Raw genomic sequence first — 20689 nt, 5'->3', positions numbered from 1 at the left:
TGGGAACAAAGCAAGACTAAAATCCAGCAGGACAAACAATAAATCTTGTAGTTCCATGTCTAGCATCCAAGACTATCTGTGACAACTTGTGAATTCCAAAGGTCTTGTGTGGCTCTGCCCCTGCAGTTCTTCAGGGTGTTGTAGCTCCCATAGCTTCTCTCTTGGGCCAGCTCTGCTCCCTTTGAGCAGTTTTTCTTACACAATCAAGGTTCCCGTCTTCTCCAAATTTCAGGCATCTCTACTACACCTACAGCTTTACACTCACAGGTTCACACACTGCCCTGCTAGAAGCACACTGCTTGGCCTCCCAGTCCTTCTTGTAAAATCGGGGTGGAAGCCTTCCTGACCCCACAACTCTTGCGTGCTGCATGAACCTAAAACCAGCCCCCATGGATGATGCTAATTCTGCTGCCAGCTACAGCAGCAGACAAGCTTCCTTCTCTCTAGATTGTAGAGATCCAGTGCCTATGAACCAAATCTCAAGGAACAACTTCCCTAGGCCACCACCATTGTGGAACATGGACCTCTGGGGCTCTCCTCTCAAGGCAAATTGTTTCACTTTTGCAACTCTGAAGTGGCAGAAAGTTCAATCCTGCTGCTTTTTGTGATGCCCATAAGTCATCTTTTCTATTCTCTTGTTCCTTCTCAGCAGTCAAGATCTCCTCTGCTCCATCTTTGAAGCCCACGGCTTTACTGAAGCTTCCATTCTGGCAAACCTACAGTGTTTCGAATCATCCTACTGGCCTCTTTGCTCCTAATTCTCAACATAAATCTGCGTAAAAGACCACAACAACAGCCATGCCACTGCCTGAATATTAGCCTGCCTTGACATTTTTCCTGCCAGATTAATTTTAATGTAAATCTCAGGCAAAATCTCTGGAGATAGGCAAAATGCAAAACTTTCTGCCAAGGCATAACACACACTGTCTGGAGGCCAGCAGCCAATGCAGCCCTTCTTCCCATCCGAAACTTCCTGAGGCTGGTTTTTACCAGCTTTCTGGTCTTCTGAGCTCTGACCAGAATCTCTCATACAGTACAGCCTAAGGTGTTCCAGCTCTATTTCTTTAGCAGTTATTTCCAAACCTTTCCTAACTCTTTCCCTTCCCATAGGGCACTTCCAAAGGCTCTTGAGCTACATGGCCAGATAGTGTTACAGCAACAACCCTACATCTCTGATAGTAAATTCTGTCTTACTTACTTTTCTCTCGTAGCTGAGTATACCTGAGAGCCAAAATTAAAGCAAGAAAAAGAGGTTTCAGTCCATCATTGGCTGGATCAAAGTTAGGGTTACATGGAACCTAGGGACAACAGTTAATGGCTGTGGAAGGGAGTAAAAGCAACAAGAGAACTTAGCAGCATCTTTCGGTCCCTTTTGTCTTATCCAGATTTCTTAGAAGAGGTAGCACTCACACCCTTAATCCGAGTTCCCTTGAGCCTAACGTTGCATCATGACTCAATTCCAGCCTCACATACTCTCCATCAAGCCATCTCTGAAAAGGCCTATGATCACATAAGCCTTGGGGGGGGCATCTAGACACAAACCATAACAGTGATGTTGGTGGTAATGATGCTAAAAGAAATGAGGCACTGCTGTCACTCTTGAAGCACGCACTATAGTCAAATACCGCTCAATTCTGTCCCTGGAATTCTCTCCTAACCTTCTACCATCCTTGGAAGTTAGGTATTGCCAGTGTTTTCATTATATAGAGGACTCAATCAAACATTTGTGAAACATATTATTGCCTTGCCATGGTAACTGATCCAAAATCTCAGTGCATTGACTCAGTGTCATAGTGCAGGTTTATATAGCTCTACATCTTCTGGTTGTAATCATAGACCACATAAAGCTTTTTCATGGTCCTGGTATCAAATCACTGGTTTTGCCAGTGCCATGCAATCCGTCTACCAATAATGTCCATCCCAAGTCCAACAAGGATTTTTGAGTATGGCTTTGCACATAAAAAAGAGTTTCCTGAACCACTAACTTTTCTCCCATTTGCTGTGAGTATGATGATAAAGAGATTACACAGGCTGTGAGTTGGAGTAAATATAACTGTATAAACTGGCAGATGAACCCATGTTGAACAATGTGGATTTCATGCCTGGCTTCTCAGGCACTCTCTGTTCTTTTACTGAGATGTAATAGACCTTAGAGGCTCAGAAGAGAGAAGGGCTGCTCTGATGAGGAAACATGGAAAGCCCATTGGCTCTGGCCCCTTGTTCAGGGTATAACAACAGTGTAGAGGGGGAATGGTCTGGCAGTAGTAACTGCACTGTGCAGAGCTGCTCTTGCACACTGAGGACAAGGGAGTTTGGTGTTAAACTTGTGACTGACATTGTTTGTTCAAGGCAGTGTCTCCTGCCCCTTTCTCATACCTGCATTTCAGCAGTGCACACTGTCAGTGTGAAATGAGAACTATGGCCTTGTGATATTTAAAGTTGTTTTCTGTGGTAGCAGGTCCTTATGTTCCCTTCCCTATGAGGTGGAGAGAGTGGGATGCACTCTTTTATGCAATGTCTGGTTCATTCTGTGTACTAGTTAGATTCTGAAAAATGCCTCAAGGAACGGGGGGTTTCTCTCTTGCAGGGTTCAAGAAAAAGAAATTTTGTGAGAAACAAGTGCTATTCTATGGAACACCTGCCATCGATTGGCATAACCACTCAGCCTCCAAATTTATAGTGAGCCATGTTCACTGGCAGGGACTTGAGAAGGTGAGCTTCCATTGATGGAATGTCCTTCTGCTACTGTCCCAGACACCCTGCTGAAATGCCTGAAATCCTTGTGCACAAGCATAAAGGAACTTCACATTGACAGACTCTAGATACTCAGACACATGAGATCCAGGCAAGAAATGCAGGGTGACCTGCCGTCAGGGTTCTGTGCTTAGATATCAATGTTTTGAGCAGAAAGGTTTCCAGTAAACTGTGAAATCAAGTGTTGGAAATCTTAAGGTCTCCTAATTCAAGGAAAGGGGATGCAATTGCACTGTCATGTAGTTCCTTAGAAGTGACTTGCCAATTATACATATTCCAGGTTCTTCTTGCTGGGAACAAAGGATTGGACAAGATAAGCCAAAAATGGTACCAAAAGTTTTTGTAAATGGAGGGGTAAAGAAATATGGGAAAACCTAGGTCTGAAAACTTAACTCAGGCCAAAAAAGAGAGAAAATGATAAAAAGCAAAAATAAAATTATACCCTGTGTCTGGGACCTGTAGCCCTGTGAGGAATCAGGATAGTAGGCTCCTTCTGGCATCTTATCTTTTATGCCACGCACATCTTGTTGGAGCCCAGGAGACGGTCCACATTTGGAGTCCTGGAAATTCTTAGGCATTGTCCTCCTTAGATCTTTCTTTTTTTCTTTTTATTGAGTTTAGTGGTACAATCTAGGTCTAAAATACAGTTACATTCATTACTGGGATCCTGTCCCTTCACATGACAGTTCTTGGTTCTCATTTTTCCCCTTGTCCCTGCCCTCCCTTCACCCCCTCCTCCCCTCCCCATTTACAAACTCTTTATTTCCATTTATTCATTTTCTCATATTTTTTTCTTTTCCCTTATTTCCTTTCCCCTACCCAACCCCCCACTTTCCCTACACCTTTAGCCCTTTTCTTCCTATTTCACATTCTTAATTATCCCATTAGGATCTTGTGTACTATTTTAGCTTTTCACACCAGAGAAACTATTCGGTATTTACACATGTGTCTCCTCAGATATCTTAATTGACAGATCCTGCTTATTTTCCCAGTGCCTTTTACCATGCCCTATGTGGTAGTTACTTTTCTCATTTCTAAGACAAAATACCCAACACCCAAAGTGAAAATAGAAAGGATTCATTTAGCTCACAGTTTGTAGAGGCTTCGCTCAATAATAGGCTGGTTCCAAGGCAGGGTGGCATGGCAGATGGGCCTTATAGAGGTGAGACAGTCCATGGCTCCCACAAGATAGCAAAGGCAACAAGGGTATTGAGTAGCCCTTTTCTTCCTCTTTTGTCTAGGCAACCTGGATAGGGTCAGTGCAAAAATCAATCAGTGGACTGATTTAGCAATCACACACCCTTAATCCCAGCATTGCATCATGAATCAGTCACACATTCTAGATCCAACCACCTCTGAAAAATACTTTGAAGAGTACCTAACCCTTAGTAGGTAGGGTCTGCAGCCCCTTATAGCACAAACAAGCTATAGAAGGCAGAGACACCACTTCCTCAGCACTTCCTCAGTATAGATGCAAGCCACAACATTTCTCCTCTGATCCCCAAAAGACTCACAGCATAATGTGTTATGTAAAAAGTAATTAGTCCATCTGCAAGAGTTACAAAGTCCTGACAGTTTCAGGATTGCTGAACATTTCAACTCCGAAGGGTCTTCTGAGATTTAAATGAAACTTAGCTGCAAGTCCCTATACAAATGAAAGCTAAACATTTCAAACCTTCAATGGCACAGGATAGATATTGTTAATTCCAAAAGTTAGTAGAAGGGATAATATGGAATGGAAAAAATGAAAGACCAAAATCCAAAATGGCAACATTAAGTCCTGTGGTTCCATGTCCAGCATCTGAGGATGTTTATGGCAAGATATGAACTCCAACGGGCTTGGCAGGCTCCACCCCTTCAGCACTTCAGATGATTGTAGCTCCCATAGCTTCTCTCTTGGGACAACTCTGCTCCCGTCTTACAGTTTTCCTTAGACTGTCCAGGTTTCTAAATTCTCCAAACTTCTGTGGTCTCCACTGTACCTTCAGTTTCACACTCATAGCTTCATACACTGCCTTCCCCAGGGCACACTGCCAGGCCGCCATCCAGTGGGGGATGCCATGGCCTGCCACCAGCTGGAGCAGTAGTCAGGCTTCCTTTGCTCCTGGCTGTTGGGGTTGAGCGCCTGTTTGGCTGAGTGCTCTCAACCCAGTTCCCAGAAAGAAACCCTCTAGGCTGCCACCCTTCTGGAACATAGTGTGTGCTCTGGGCTTTCTTCTCAAAGCAAAGTCTTTCATCTTTGCTATTCTGTGGCTGCAAATAGTTTTATTTTTCTTAAGGCATGGTCAGTCTCTTTTGTCCATTCTAGGGGCACAGACTTAGAGCCTTTTACTGCTGCATACAAAGGTTTTGCCATCAGTCCAAAATTAGGTAGCCAGGTACTAGCAAAGTCTGCCATTCCCATGAAGGAATGAAGCTGTTATTTGGTGACAGGAGCTCCCAGATCACAACCAGGATCTAATCTCTAGATAGCTGTCATTTTACAAGTGTAAGAGTATATCTCAGATATTGATGTTTTGGGGGGGATATTTGAGCATTTTCTTTGGAGTTTTTATTTTATTTATTTATTTTTTTTTTGCTGAAAACTTACTATATTTACCAGGTGTTTTTCCTGTGGGTTCTCTTATAAATAAGGAGATGCACATTCACTTTAAAACTCTTCTCTCAAATAGAACATTTAAGAGTCATCTTGCCTGCGACTCTTCTGGTGGCATGCAAGTTTTGAATCCAAAGCAAAATTCTGTGCACACATTTCACATTTATAGGGGTTTTTCTTCTATGTGAATGTTCTGATGAGAAACAAGCTTGGAGAAACAAGGACATCTCATGTTACACTCAGGACATTATAAGGGCTTGAATCTGGAGAATGAAAAAAGCTTTCATCATCGCTACTGTGTTGTTCAGAGTCTTCCTTGTGACTTCTCAGGGAATACAGGGTATGAAGGCTGTTTGAAGCTCTTCATGCACTGAGTGTGCTGGAAGTGGGTTGATGGTGTGTGTGTGTGTGTGTGTGTGTGTGTGTTCTCATACAAAGCCAGATTTGTTTCCCATGATGGGCACATTCATATGCTTTTTCAGCAATGTGGCTTTTCTGATGCTGTGCTAACCCTGGAAGCCGCAATAAACCTCTTCCACATACGTATGGTGTTTCCCCTTTACGTGGCTGTTCATGTGCCCGGACAGATGTGACTGTTGGTGCACCATGGACCTGAATGAATTTTTTGATGCAAAGCAAGATATAAATTATCTTGAGGACTGTCTCTAAACCTCTGTGGCAGAACTGTCCAAGTATATTTCTGCTTTTCTCTTTTAATTGGACTTTCCAATTCAGAGGCAAACAGAAGGTGAGTGTCTGGATTCAGGACAGTTTAACAGAATATGTCTCTTAATTCTAACACTGAGAACCAACTAATATCTCCTGGACTTTTGGAGAGAACTGTATATGGATCTACCTCTGGAGGGTGAACTGGTTTAGCAGCCTTGTTAGTAAGGTGGAGGTCTTGTACCATCCTCTGCTTTCTGGAGGGCTTTACTACAGGGAGAATGGAAGTATTTCAGTGATACTGACAAGGTTTCAAAAGGTTATATTTGAAAAATCTGTGTATGAGAAGCTGGAGGCCTTTATGTGCCACTGCCATGATTGGATACTGCTTTTGATCAGGAAATTTCCTAGGGTCTTTTGTTCTTATAATTACTGGCAAAACTGAATTTGCCCTACCAGGTATTTCCTTGTACCTTGCATTGGGACTTACCTGTGGCTAATTTGAGCAGAAAGAAAGGATGTAGCCCTAGCTAGCAAAATCCATTTTGGCCTTAGCTGGAATTTGAGAATTGACTCAAATTTTTGTGATAAATCTCTTCCTAGCAAGGGAATAGGACACTGTAGGACAATGAGAAACTTGTGGATAAACATTTGGTTTACAACGTGACACAGCAGAGGAAGAGTGAAGAATCTCTGACTAGGGATCCCCTGTACCTTGACTATGGGTATAGTTTGTCTCTCTTTCGGGGATAAGAGCTTCTTCAGGGTGGCCTCCTTCCTTTTTTGAAGGACATTGTTCACCTGCTTAGCTCTTATTCGTTGTAGGAGTCTTTGGCTTTGATCTGAGGTACAGCCAGTAGCCAAGATGAATTTGCTGTCTGGCCATGATAAGTCAAATGCAAGGGTAAAAGTTTGGAACCCATCTACAAACTTACTAGGGTCTTCTGACAGCTGGCCTAATCTTTCCTTGTACTGTTGGACATCTGCAACTGAATATGGGGTCTGATTTATTGGCCTAAGGCTTGAAAGGAGAAGGTGGAAGAGACCTCACAGGATCACCAGACAGGTCAGAGAGACTCACATCCCCCTGAGATGAAAATGGTTCTAGAACACGGTACTTCTCTTCATTTTTGAGCATTTCCTGTGATACACAATCACGACCATTTTTGTATCAAGAAACTCTAGAACTGGAAAAGAGTCTCATATTTTAAATTACCATCCTGTACCCATCTTTTGCCATTTCCTAGTTTGTATTAAATTCAGATCATCGTACAATAGTGTATTGGCTGTTCCTCTTTTAAACCTGTTCCATTTATGAAGGATATAGCCTAGTGATGAGGTGGGGAGAATCTGTGTGGTGATGAAATCAAATAGATTTCCCAACTGATTATCTTGGGACCTAAGGGGAGAAGGAAATATCTAGTGCTGTGCTCTTTAAAGGAGATGTCTCAGGCACAAGGAAGAAACTGAAGTCCACAAGATGGCTGAGGGCTTTTGTCTTCTTATGAGGGATTCATTAACTCCTTAGGGACAAGGGGCTGGGCCCTCTTTTGGCCTTGACTAGTAGAAACTCCCACAAGGTAATAGCAGAACTCCCCTGAGAAAAGTTCTTTTTAGCCACCTAGTTGTATCCCTTGCTGACCCAACTTGTATTTATTCTCAACCTCTTGATGAATTTGCTGATATTTCAAGTCCCTTGAAGGCTCTACTTAACCAGGTTGAAACCACGTGGGAAATCCTGTTGCATTTATTTCAGTGAGCAGGGGCTGGGACATAGACCACTGGTTACTACTGTCCTCGCAGATGATATCGTTCAGCACCATGGACAACATCTGTTTATCATCTGATGCTGCTGCATGATGTGCAGAAAGCATCACTATCCTGGTTCAGGAATGTCATTTTTCTTTTTGGTGCTATGCAACAGCTGCTTGAAGAGGTATGTCGCAATGTGGCCCAGGCAGGAGCAGCAGCCTGTGCATAGCGTGGTGTCAAGTGCAGTAAATATTCAGAAACGGAAGAGAAAATACACGTGATGATGACATGAGGTTCCAGATTTGCATTCAAGTTCATATGGTCCTGGGTCAGACTTCCAGTAATAAATAGCAGAACTGGAAGACCTCTGCGTAGTCCCGGGGTTCACTGTGGGAAATGGAGAGGAGAAGCTTGATGAAGGTCTGCAGAGCATTGACCAGGGCGTTGTCTCCATAGAGGTGGAAGACTGAAATCAACATAACTTTCTCTGAAGGCAACCTTCAGCATGGAGAAGCAGGTGGAGATATGTCCTTTTGCTTCAGCACATAGATTTGATCCTTTGGCACCTCTCCTAATGTCAGGATGCGATGTCAGTGCATCATGAACATTTGGCTGGTTTCTCAGAAAAGTAAGATGCCACTGGGGGAAGAGACATCAAACTGGAGGTGCTGAGATCTGTTGTGAACTAATTCAGCCATGAGCATGAGCACAGGTGTGGTACAGACCGGATTATAGTACCAAAGCTCAGTTGCTCGCTGGAGAACTCGCATGTAGTATGGGTATATCCATTCTAATAGTATCATGAAGCTGGTCCTGTCATTGAAAGTGAAAGCACTTCCTCTCATATCTCTCACTAGGCCCACTAGAGTTCGCTTTCCCTCTTGCTCGCTGAAGGTGTCAGTGCCTACTTTTTGCTTTTGGAATGGAAATGTCTATATCTGCCCCATCATTATATACTAAAAACGCATAACTTGTTTGATTCCACATGCTCACAAGTAGTAGCCAATTTGACTCAGGATGAATCACACCCGTGAGTCTCAGTCAGGAATTATTTTGATGATACTCTGAACTTTAGACTTTTGAGTTGATCCTGGAAGAAGTTAAAACTTTCGGGGCTGGGGATTTAGCTCAGTGGTTCCACCGCCTGCCTCTCAAGCGCAAGGTCCTAAATTCAATCCTTGCTGAAAAACAAAAAAAAAAACAAACAGCCCACCAAAAACAACAACAAAAAACATTGGGGGGGTATTGGGATGGAATATGTTAATTTTGAATACGAGAAGGACATGTTTCTTTCTGGGGTACAGAGAGATATGCTTTGTATGTTGCTATTTCTCCAAAGTTCATGGAGGAAGTTAGAAGAGAACTGAGGCCTAATTAGCTTATTGTGTGAGCACAAAGGAGCTAATTAGCTTATTGTGAGAGCGCTCAGGGGTGACTAAATACTAGGGAAAAGTTAAGACACATGAGGTTAAAATGTTTACCAGAGCATGTACTACTGGATATTGGAAAGCAGATGAATCTTGTGTTACTTTGCTTGCTTGAGGCCCTGTTTGGGTAAATAAAGGTGAGATGAGCCGTACACTTGGGCTCCTCTGCTTGTGCAAAAGCTCCCAGGCTGCCTGCATGTTAAACTGATTCCATGACTCTTTGTCATTCATCCTCATTGATCCCTGGGTTAGGGGGAACAAAGTATTGGAACAAGGTCCCACATGGGAAGTCAATTCCCATGTGATATACTTATAAGGCAGCTATTCTCACTTCCTGCCTAACTACCTTGTTCCAAACCATCAACTTTTTTCTGTACTCTTGCAAGAGCTTCTTACATGGCCTTTACTCCCACTCTTGTTCAGCCATCAGTTGATTCTCTACATGGCAGCCAGATTATCCTGTGAATAGTCTTTCACATCATGCGCTTGATTCTTATAGACCCAATGGTCTATAAAATAATATATATGAATCTGCATGATCTTCTCCCATTATTGTATACTGACCTCACATCCTACTACTCAGGTGTGTGTTGATTCCGTCCAGTCACAGTGACCTCCATATTGCTACTTGACCATGCCAAACATGCGACTGCCCCTGGTAACTATGCTGAATGCTCCACAGCCCGGCTTCACTTATTTGCTCACTTTTTAAGATGTCACCTCAAATTCTATGAATCGTCTTTAACTGTTGTATATGCACTCATTCCCCATCACTGTTTTGCTTCCAGTATTTTATTTTTTCCTTCATACTACTTATCACTTGGCTGCTACATTTTTATGTTATTGTGTATTATCTGCCTCACTGGGAAAATTTCCCATAAGACTGTTTTTCTTATGCCAATATCCCTAATGCCAACAACAATTCTTTACACATTTATGAATTTCACTAAACATTCAGTGAATGAATTGATGTGTATTATTTCCCCAACCCCACAAATACTGCCAATGGGAACATATGTTAAGCTCTTCACAGTGAAAAATACTGCTTCATTTGATCCATTTTTGTTGTATGAGGTACATGTGAGGCACTCCTGCATGTTTGTTGATTGGCTTCTGCGTATTTCAAACTTTAGTCTAGTAAAGATTAAAATTAGACAGGAAATGTTGACAAACATTATCTTGAGTTATTGTTATGACTAACCCAGTTCATAAAGTATAATGTAGATGAACTTTACTTTTCAAGTTCACCTGAAGCTTGCTAAACAACAGAAATAGATTTAGGTGTTTTTGCATAGCATTTAATATTCAGTAAATTAATTTTCAGAGTCTTAAATAACTGTCAAAATCACAGAGCTATTATAACATGGAACTAGAAATCCAATTCCTTAGCACATGGTTAAAGATTTTGTGTTCACAGTTCATTTCATTGTTTCTCTTTCCCAGCCAAATTCTCCATCCTTGCCAAATCTTTCATCTTTTAATCCATGACTCATCCTGAGAGGTGTGCCATTAGTCAAACTTTATCTGCTCTCTTTCCCCTTCTTCAAAGTTTACTGTTTCATTATTATGATTACACTGACCCATAGCAATGGCGAATGACTACTACTGCTTAATTCAAAACCTTCACATAACACAATGAGCATCCTGTTAACTGAATGAAATGAGAAAGAATTGTGAGAAGTTTGGACAATAGGCCCATACCAGAGAGAGATTAGTGCAGTGTGTTTAGGATGTTTTGCAGTTCCCTTCACACTTAATTAACTGTGTCAGCTTCTGACTGTCCACTTTAAGAGTAAGCTTTAGGGGCTCTCCTAATGGCAAAATACATGAAATATCATTTACAGCTGCTCCTGAAGATTGAACAAAATCTGTACAATGAGCTAAGTGCACCAGAGGACAGCATCAAAAGGCAACTCAAGAGAGTCAGAAACAAGGCAAAACCAAGAAACACTTGAATTGATAAGTGAAATAGCAGAAATGGGGAACAACAGCAGTGATTATGTGTTGGCTCAGTAGGGGAGGGAAACCTCCCTTTCAGCAGGGTGAGCTCAGCCTAAGAAATGCCCTGACCATTTGGCATATTTTGTATGCAACCAACAAGAAACATGCTGGAATAAAACAACATTTCACAACTATCTTGATCGTTTTTCCAGTTCTGGGAGTTGAACTCAGGACCTTGCACTTGCCAGGCAGGCGCAGTACCACAGAGCAACAACATCCCCAGCCCATTTCTTAACTACTTTGATGTCAAGCAGATTTCTTTTTGGAAAGATACCCAGTAGAGGGATGGCTGGAAACAAAAGTCTCCATTTTAAATACTTCTGCTAGGTAAAATCTTGGTTTCTTATCATTAATTTTAGCTTCCAATTATTGTGTTTTATGATGTTGCTTGTGTTTCCTCTTATCAATATTTCTTTGTACATGGTTATCTAACTTATGTATTTTCACATTTTACTTGAATTTGTCTAATTTTCCCCCTTCCGTTTTTATTCCCTTTCATTCTCTTGTTGTCTTCTCTTTACTCCATTTCTCTTCATTGACTCCCTATTTACATATATTTAAGTACTAATTTTACATTCATTAATGCCTAAGTTTAACATGTCTATTCATCTTCCCCTTTTGTATCTTTGTTTAGTGGAAATATAGACATCATTTTCAATAAGTTCTTGTATGATGATAGATGATTTTCTTTTTACTTGTCATATTACTGGTAGTTATTCTTTCCTATCAAAGTGATGCTGAGAATCAAACTTCCACTTTGAACATAGTGAGTGGTGCTTTGATGCTGAGGTATAGCCAAAGCCCGCTGCACACCGAACAGAGAAAAGGTTATAGAAATGGTTCTCATACAATAATGGGAGAGATACTCATTTCAAAAGAGGAATAAAGCTTGAGATACACAGGACACATGAGGAAAGAAGGAAATGACATACCTCCAGAAATATATAAATTGCCTGCGGCACTGGCCCTGAGCCACCAATGGCTAACAGAGGGGCTGAGCTCCAAGGGCCAACACTGCCTGTGGATACCCAAGGATGAGCCCAGGACCTGAACCACATGGGCAAAAGCAGTGCTGCCGCTTCCTGCTAATCGCCCCCCCCCATTCACCTCTGGCCTCTGGAGAGAAGAATCCAAAGAGAGCCTCTCTGCAACTCCTCAGTGAAAATTGAAGCCCCCTGGAAAAGTGCAGACAATCTGTACAGTAAAGGCCCACTACACCACCATAGTTGGTAAGTTGGAGGGATCACCACTTCCCATCAGAACCTGGACTATCTCCAGGGACAGGTCAGCTGGAACCTGCAGTAGAACCTCGCAGTGTCCAACCCAGAAGGAGGTCAGGGAGCTCAAACTGGGCCTTGCATCCAGAATCCAACCCTAATCTCAGGGGTCTGCTGACAGCTTTCTGAGGCTAACTGACTTAGATCTGAGACAAACTGATGTAGATCTACTGCCCATATCATCTATTGTGCCAGCAGAGCTATACCCCCAATGAGGCTCTTCAGTTTTATTCTTTATTTTCAAAGTTATTTCTTCTCTTATTTTTAATTTTTTTCTTCTCTATTCAAATTCATTTTTTGCTTTTTCTGTTTTCATTTCTCTCTCATTCGCTCACTCTCTCCCTCTCCCACCTTGTACTTCATCTCTTTTTCTTTATATTCCTGTTCTTGTCCTAATTCAGAAATCTTTTTTATTCATTCTTTTAGTTTCCTTCTCTCTTTTTCTTTCTCTCCATAGTCATTCATTTTAAAGGGAACCTAATATGATTTCTAGCTTCCCTATAGCTGTTAGGTTGCTCTGCTCTTGTTTTTGTTCTTTCATTCTGTCTTCTTTTCCCTGCCCACAACAGTTTCCTAGTTTGTGTGATATTCCTGTGTCCTCTGCCCTCACTTCTAATCTTCGCCTATCCTTCTACCTATCTTATCCCTCCCTCCTCAACTCCTTCTAAGTCCCTTTCCTGAAGGGTAAAGTTGCTATGTGGAAGAGTTTATTCACTATAAGCATATTTTGCACTGGTACATGATTTTTTGTGTTTTTCTTTTTCTTTTTCTTTGTACCAGTTATCAAACTCAGGATCTGGCACATGGGAAGCAGGAGACAGAACCCCTGACCTAAATCACACAGCTAAAGATGATATATTAATAACTATTACAAACTGTCACTTTCTAAACTGCTAGATGCTACTGTTGTTCCTGACTGTACCACTTGGGCTAATGTGTTATGGTTGCTCTAATCGGTTGTCCTTCCTGTTATAATGAAAATGAGATTGCCTAAGTGTCATTAGAGACTCAAAACCTAGAGACCAGCTATATAGGGAAGACTCCTCTCAAGAAAAATTATTGCATAATGGTTCTAAATACAAGCAACAAAGATACATACAATAAGCAAAATTGATGTATCAACCCAGGAATTAAAACAAAACAGCACCAACGATGAAAATAAAAATGAGAAGACAGTTAAGCAAGTCACAAACTCATCCTTACACCTCACTAAAGGCAAATTCTGGAGAAAACAAGGTGGAAAAGTCTGAAAATCAACAACCTGGACACCCTGAACTGATGGCACAGGAAGTAACAAATCATATAAATGAGGCTCTAGAAAAATTCACACCAGTAATTATTTACCAGGCAACTAAAGAGATGGTGAGCAGGATGAAAGACATGATCGGCAACTCTAGAGCAGAAACAGATAAAAAAAATACATGAACTAAGGACAGTGATGGAAGCCATGAATACCTAGCATAGGAAAGAAAGGAAACCATGAATACCCAAGATAGAAAAGAAACGAAATCCATGAAAAATATTTAAACAGAGATGTAGGAGATTAAAAGCTCTACTGAACATTATTTTTTTCAGCTTTAATTGAGTTTATTGGTACATTTTAGAGATGCAGTACAGTTACATTCATCATTGGGATCTTGTACCTTTACATGACAGCTCTTGGTTCTCATTTTTCCCCTTGTCCCTGCCTTCCCTTCACCCCCTCCTTCCCTCCCCATCTACGAATGCTTTATTTCCATCTTTTAATTATCTCACATTTTTTTTCTTTTCCCTTATTACCCTTCCCCTACCCAACCCACCTTCCCTACAGCTTTAGCCCCTTTCTTCCCATTTCACAATGTCAGTAATCTTATTAGGATCTTATGTATTATTGCAGTTTATTCACACCAGAGAAACTATTCGGTATTTACACATGTGTGATTTATTTATTTCACTTAGGAGTATATCTTCAGTATGTATCCATTTTCCTATGAATGAATCTATTTTCTCATTCTTTATGGCTGAGTAATATTCAATTTTATAGAAAAACCACATCTTCTTTATCAAGTTTCCAACTGAGGGGCAAATGGGCTATTTCCAAGGTTTAGCTGTTACAAACTGTGCCGCTATAAACATGGGTGCACAAACATCTCTGTGATATGACTCTTTTAGTTATTTTGGAAAGATACCCAGTAGAGGGATGGCAGGGTCAAATGGAACCCCCAGTCCAAGCTCTTTGAGGTGTCTCCATATTGATTTCCACAGTTGTTGTACCAGTCTGCATGCCCACTAACCATGGAGAAGGGTTCCTTTCTCCCCACAACCCCGCCAACATTTGTTATTGTTTGATTTCTTGATAGCAGCTATTCTTTGTGGGGTGAGGTGGAATCTCAGTGTTGTTTTCATCTGCATCACTTTCTCAGACAAAGAAGTAAAAGCAGCAAGTAAATATATGAAAAAATGCTCCACATCACTGGTCTTTCTACTGAACATTATTATTCAGAGCAGAATGACACAATCTGAAGACAGAATATGAGATATAGAAGAATAGATGGTGGTCAATAACCATGAATAGAGCGATCTCTTAAATTTAGTAAGGACCATGTTAAATCAATCCAAAAGCTCCTAGTTGACGCAAAGCAGAATATTATAACACTGAGAGGAGTCCATGAACAAGCAGGAAAAATTACAAATGATATAAAAAAATAACTGTTCAAAGAGTCAATGATTGAAAACTTGCCAAACAGAGTGAAATATTTGGACATACGGAAAAGTGAAGCATTTAGGACTCCAACTACTCATGATCAAAAAAAATTACACCTAGCCATATAATAATCAAGATCCTAGAAACTCAGAGTAGAACAAAATAGTGCAGGCACTTGGAGAAAAGATACATATCACATATAAAGGAAAGCCCATGAGAATCACAGCAGACTTTTCAACACAATCCCTTAAATCAAGGAGAGCCTGGAGTGATGTATTTCAAGTCATAAATGAAAAGGATCTGCAAACTAGACTGATGTATCCTGCAAAATTCTCTTTTAAAATTGATGTGGAAATAAGATCCTCAAAAACAACATAGAAAGCTGTGAAACTTCATGAATACAAAACCAGCACTCCAAACAATTCTAAACAATTTCCTAGAAAAATAAATGAAGGTCAAAACTCCATGAGGCCCAACAGAGCAACTCCATCAGGCAAGCCAACAAATTAAATTCAGAGGGGGGAAAATAAAAAGTAAAAGAGCCAATGACAAAAAAAATAGCATAACAAGGATGTCAAAACATATCAGTTATAACGACCAATGTCAATGGCCTCAATTCAGCAATCAAAAGAAGCAGACTGGGAGAATGCATTATGAAACAAAATCCAACTGTATGCTGTACTGTATACAACAAACAAAGCACCTTGTTCAAAAAGAAAATAATACACTGAAACTAAAAGATTAAAAAAAGTTCTCTATGTGAAAAGAACCCAGAAACAAGCAGGGGTAGCTATCTTATTTGCAGATAAGGTAGACTTTACACCAAAAGTATTTAAGAGGGACAAAGAAGTTCATTACATCCTTGTGAAGGAAACAATCTAAGAAGAAGAGATGACAATCATAAATAAACAGGCATCAAATACTAGTTTTCCCAGCTATACAAAACAAATATTAAGTGACACGACAAACCAAATAAGCACTAATATATTTGTAGTGGGAGACCTCAATACTCCAATGTCACAAAGAGACAGATCAAAAAAGAAAATTTTAGAGTGGAACCAAAATTTTGAACAAATAGACTTAGTACATGTCTTCAAAGTGTTCCACCCAGCAAAATCAGAATATACATTCTTTTTAGCTGCACACGGGTCACTCTCCAAAAGAAACCACATGCTATCTCAGAGGACATGCTTAAGTATGTGAAAAGGAATAGAAGTTATCCCATTTATTTTATCAAACTATACTACAACAACATTGGATATCAATAACATAAGAAACCACAGTGACCCCCCAAAACACATGGAAATTGAATAACACTCTCTTGAACAACCAGTGGATCACAGAGCAAATAAAAGAAGAAATCAGACAGTGTTTACAATTATATGACAATGTCAATACAAAATACAGGAATCTTTGGGACACAATGTAAGCAGTTTTATGAGAGAAATTCATAGCAGTAAATGCCTTTCCAGGAAAGCAAAGGCAGCTCAAATAATCAAACCAATACTGAGCTTCAAGCTCCTAGAAATAGAAAAGCATGGCAAACACAAAGTTCATACGGAGGTGGAAATTATGAAGATCAGAGCAGATACAAATGCAATGGAGACTGAATGATACAAAAATTCAATGAATCAAAGAGTTGATTTTTCCAAAGAATAAATGAAATCAAGAAACCCTTAGTCAACCTTATCAAAAAGATAAAAGAAAATGCTCAAATCCATGCAATCACAAATGAAAATGGTGAAGTCACCAGAGAAACAGCAGAATTCCAGCACATCAAACAGTAACTACTCACAAAACTTGTACTCTAAAAAAATGGAAAACACAAAAGGAGGTGGATAAATTCCTAGATACATATGAGTTACCAAAGTGCAATGAAAACTGTCTAAAAATTCTAAACAGCCAAACTGCAATCAGTGAAATTGAAAATATAATTAAAACTTTAGCAACAAAGAAAAGCCCAGGTCCTCATGGCTTCGGTGCTGAATTCTACAAAACATTTAGAGAAGAACTATTGCCACTACTTGTTAAACTTTTCAATGAAATTGAAAGGGAAAAATACTACCAAATGCATTCATGGAGGCAAGTACTACTGTGATTCCAAAATCAGGGAAAGACCAAATCAAAAAAGCAGAACTACAGGTCAATCTCCCTAATGAACATAGATGCAAAAATCCTCAGTAAGATACTGGTAAACAGAATACAAAGGGACATCAAGAACTTGCACTCTGACTAAGTCAGATTTGTTCCAGGGAAGCAAGTATGCTTTAATATATGTAAATCATTAAACACAAAACACTATATTAACATCATCAAGTAAAAAAACATGATTATCTCAATACATGAAGAAAAAGCTTTTGACATATTCCAACACCCATTCATGATAAAAAAAAACCCTACAGAAAATTAGAATAGCAGGTCTTTATCTCAACCTGATTAAGGGTATCTATGGAAAAACTAACAGCCAACATCATACAAAATGGTAAAAAACTGAAAACATTCACAATAAAATCAGGAACAAGAAAAACATGTCCACTATCAGTGCCTGTGTTCAACATAGATCTTAATACATTAGCCACAGCAATTATAAAAGAAAAAGAAATAAAAGCAATAAAGATAAGAAAGGAAGAAGTTAAACTGTCATTATTTTCTGGTGATATGATACTCTGCATAGAAGACCCAAAACACTTGGGCAAAAAACTTCTAGATGTAATTGACAGATTCAATAGAGTAGCTGGATACAAGGTCAACACGCAAAAATCAATAGTCTTCTTGTACATAAATAAAAGACTCAGTGAGCGAGAAATGTGGGAAACAATTCCTTTATAATAGCATCCAAAAAAATGAAATATCTAGGGATCAATCTAAAGAAGGAAGCACAAGTCGTCTACATAGAATAATACAATGCTCTGAAAAAAGAGATCAAAAAGGACATCAGAAATGGAAACACATCCCCTGTTCCTTGCTAGAAAGACCCAATATAGTGAAAATGGCCATGCTTCCAAAACTGCTATATAGATTTAATGTAATCCTGATTGAAATTCCAACAGTATATTTTAGAGCTTGAGAAAACAGTCCAGAAATTCATTTGGAAGCAGAAGAGACCTAGAAGAGCAAAAGTCATTCTATGCAACAGAGACATGGCAGGGGGTATCACAATCCCAAATTTGAAAGTGTACTGCAAATCCACTGTAATAAAAACAGCATGGTACTGGCAAAGAAACGGACTGGAGGATCAGTGGAATAAATTAGAAGAAGATGCAGAAACAACTGTAGACATTCTTAGCCACTTCATCTTTGACAAAGGAGCCAAAAATCCTCACTAACAGAAAGATAGCCTCTTTAAAAAAAAGTGTTGGAAAAACTGGATTTCTACCTGCTGAAGATTAAAACTAGACCCCTGTCGGGGCTGGGGATTTAGCTTAGGAGTGCAGTGCCCGCCTTGAAAGTGTAAGGCCCTGAGTTTGATCCCCATTATCAGAAAAAACAAAAACAACTAGAGTCCTGTAGTTCACCTTGAAATAAGGTAAAATTGAAGTGTATTAAAGAACTAAATATTAAAAAAGAAACAATAATTTGCTGGAAGTTAAATTAGGTCAAACTCTTGAAGATATAGGCATCAGAAAAGACTTTATAAACAAAACCTCTGTAGTTTGGGAATTAGCAAAACAATCAACATTTTCTCATATTTTTTCTTTTCCCTTATTACCTTTCCCCTACCCTTCACACTTGCAAAAAAAGAATCAACAACTTGGATCTCATGTTATTAAAAAGCTTTCTACACAGCAACAGTAACCACAAGCAGCACTAGGAAACAACCTACAAGGTGGGAAAAAATTTTATCAGCTGTTCCTCAGAAAAAGGACTAATATCTAAAATATATAATGAATGTTTAAAAGTCAGACACCAAAACCTGAAGACCCAAATCAAAAATAAGCTTCTGAAATTAGCACACATTTGTGATACAAAGAAGTGAAAGCAGCAATAAATACATGAAAAAATGTTCATCACTGGTCATTCAAGAGATGCAAATGAAAGCAACACTGAGAGTCCACCTCACCCCAGAAAGAGTGCCTGTTATCAAGAAATGAACAAATAACAAATATTGGCACTGTTGTAGGGAGAAAGAAAACTTTCTCTATGTTTGGTGGGAGTTCTGAATGGGGTAACCTCTCTGGAAATCAATATGGAGGTACCTACAAATAGTAGGATGAGAAGTCCAATTTGATCCAGGTATGCCTCTGCCAGGTACCTTCCCAAAAGAATTAAAAGTATGAAACCATAGGGATATATGCACACCCATGTTTATAGCAGGACACCTTGTAATAGCTAAATCTTGGAAACAACTCAAGTGCCTAAAAACCCAGTACTCAGGAGGCTGAGGCAGGAGGTTCACTATGAACGTGAGGCCAATCAGGACTACATAGTGAGTTCTAGGCCAGTGTGAACTGCACGGAAGGGATCCTGTCTCAAAAACCAAAAAACAAAGAAAAAACAGAAAAATAAACCCCTAAAAAAGCACACCTTCTCAGAGTCCACCTAAACGCAATTTATGAAGAAGACCCAGAAAGAAATCATGATAGATGTCAGAAGAGTAGTTGCCATAAAACTGGCAGAGTTAGCGGTGACTAAAAGTGTATGAGAGAATTCTTTCCTTGAATGCACAGTACTAAATTTTTATATGGGTGAAAGAAACAAGGATGCATACTATTGTCAATCAAGCTGTATATTTAAAGAAAAACATACACATCATACCCTTGGAGATGGCCTGCCTAAATAGTGCTGAGTCCCTTTGAGTTGGACAATTATGTCCTGGGCAGGCACCTCTACCCACAGATCCCGCACAAATAGAGCTGCCACTGTCCTTTCCTGATGTGTCACTACTGACCCACATGAAGGCTTCTCTGTTTCAGTTCTGTCCTAGTCTAGAGTTCAGAATCAAGCCTGTCAGAATGACTCTTACCAGCATTTCTTGTGCATGATGTTCCTCCTGGAATGGACCTGGGCCCCAGCAAGTGCCAGCTACACACGGTGGTGTAAGGGGCAGCATTAGAAGGTGACCAGTCAGCCTTGATGTACAGCAGTGATGGTGAACCTAAAGAGCTTTCAGTGATACACACAGCCGGTTGCAGCATGCATGCCATGGGTTCACCGCCACTGTGTGCTCCTCCCTCTCAAGCAGGATTCCTCCACCGTTTGTCCTGTAAGATGGATGCTGTCACAGAACCGCTCTTGTGAGAAGGAATGTAGAGGCATATGAGGGACAGAACATTGGGCTCTGGGCTCCTGGCTGGCACTTTGCTTCCTGCTCAGACTTGTGACAACTCTGTCCTTGTGTAACCACACACCTAGTCCAGTATGGTGAACCACGTAGAGCTTTCAGTGAAACTGTGTGCTTCCCTCTCAAGCAGGATTCCTCCACCGTTTGTCCTGTAAGATGGATGCTGTCACAGAACCGCTCTTGTGAGAAGGAATGTAGAGGCATATGAGGGACAGAACATTGGGCTCTGGGCTCCTGGCTGGCACTCTGCGC

The 20689-nt window shown here is 40.3% G+C and overlaps 1 pseudogene; it reads right to left on the bottom strand.

The window, feature by feature from the left end:
- LOC117283218 overlaps positions 1-20689 on the bottom strand; it is a 50274-nt pseudogene that overhangs the window by 13168 nt on the left and 16417 nt on the right.

The sequence above is a fragment of the Fukomys damarensis genome, unplaced genomic scaffold, assembly GCF_012274545.1.
Source record: "Fukomys damarensis isolate Sample0158 unplaced genomic scaffold, DMR_v1.0_HiC HiC_scaffold_39, whole genome shotgun sequence".
In the NCBI taxonomy this organism is placed as follows: Eukaryota; Metazoa; Chordata; class Mammalia; order Rodentia; family Bathyergidae; genus Fukomys; species Fukomys damarensis.
This window is presented reverse-complemented; position numbering and strand designations above follow the sequence as displayed.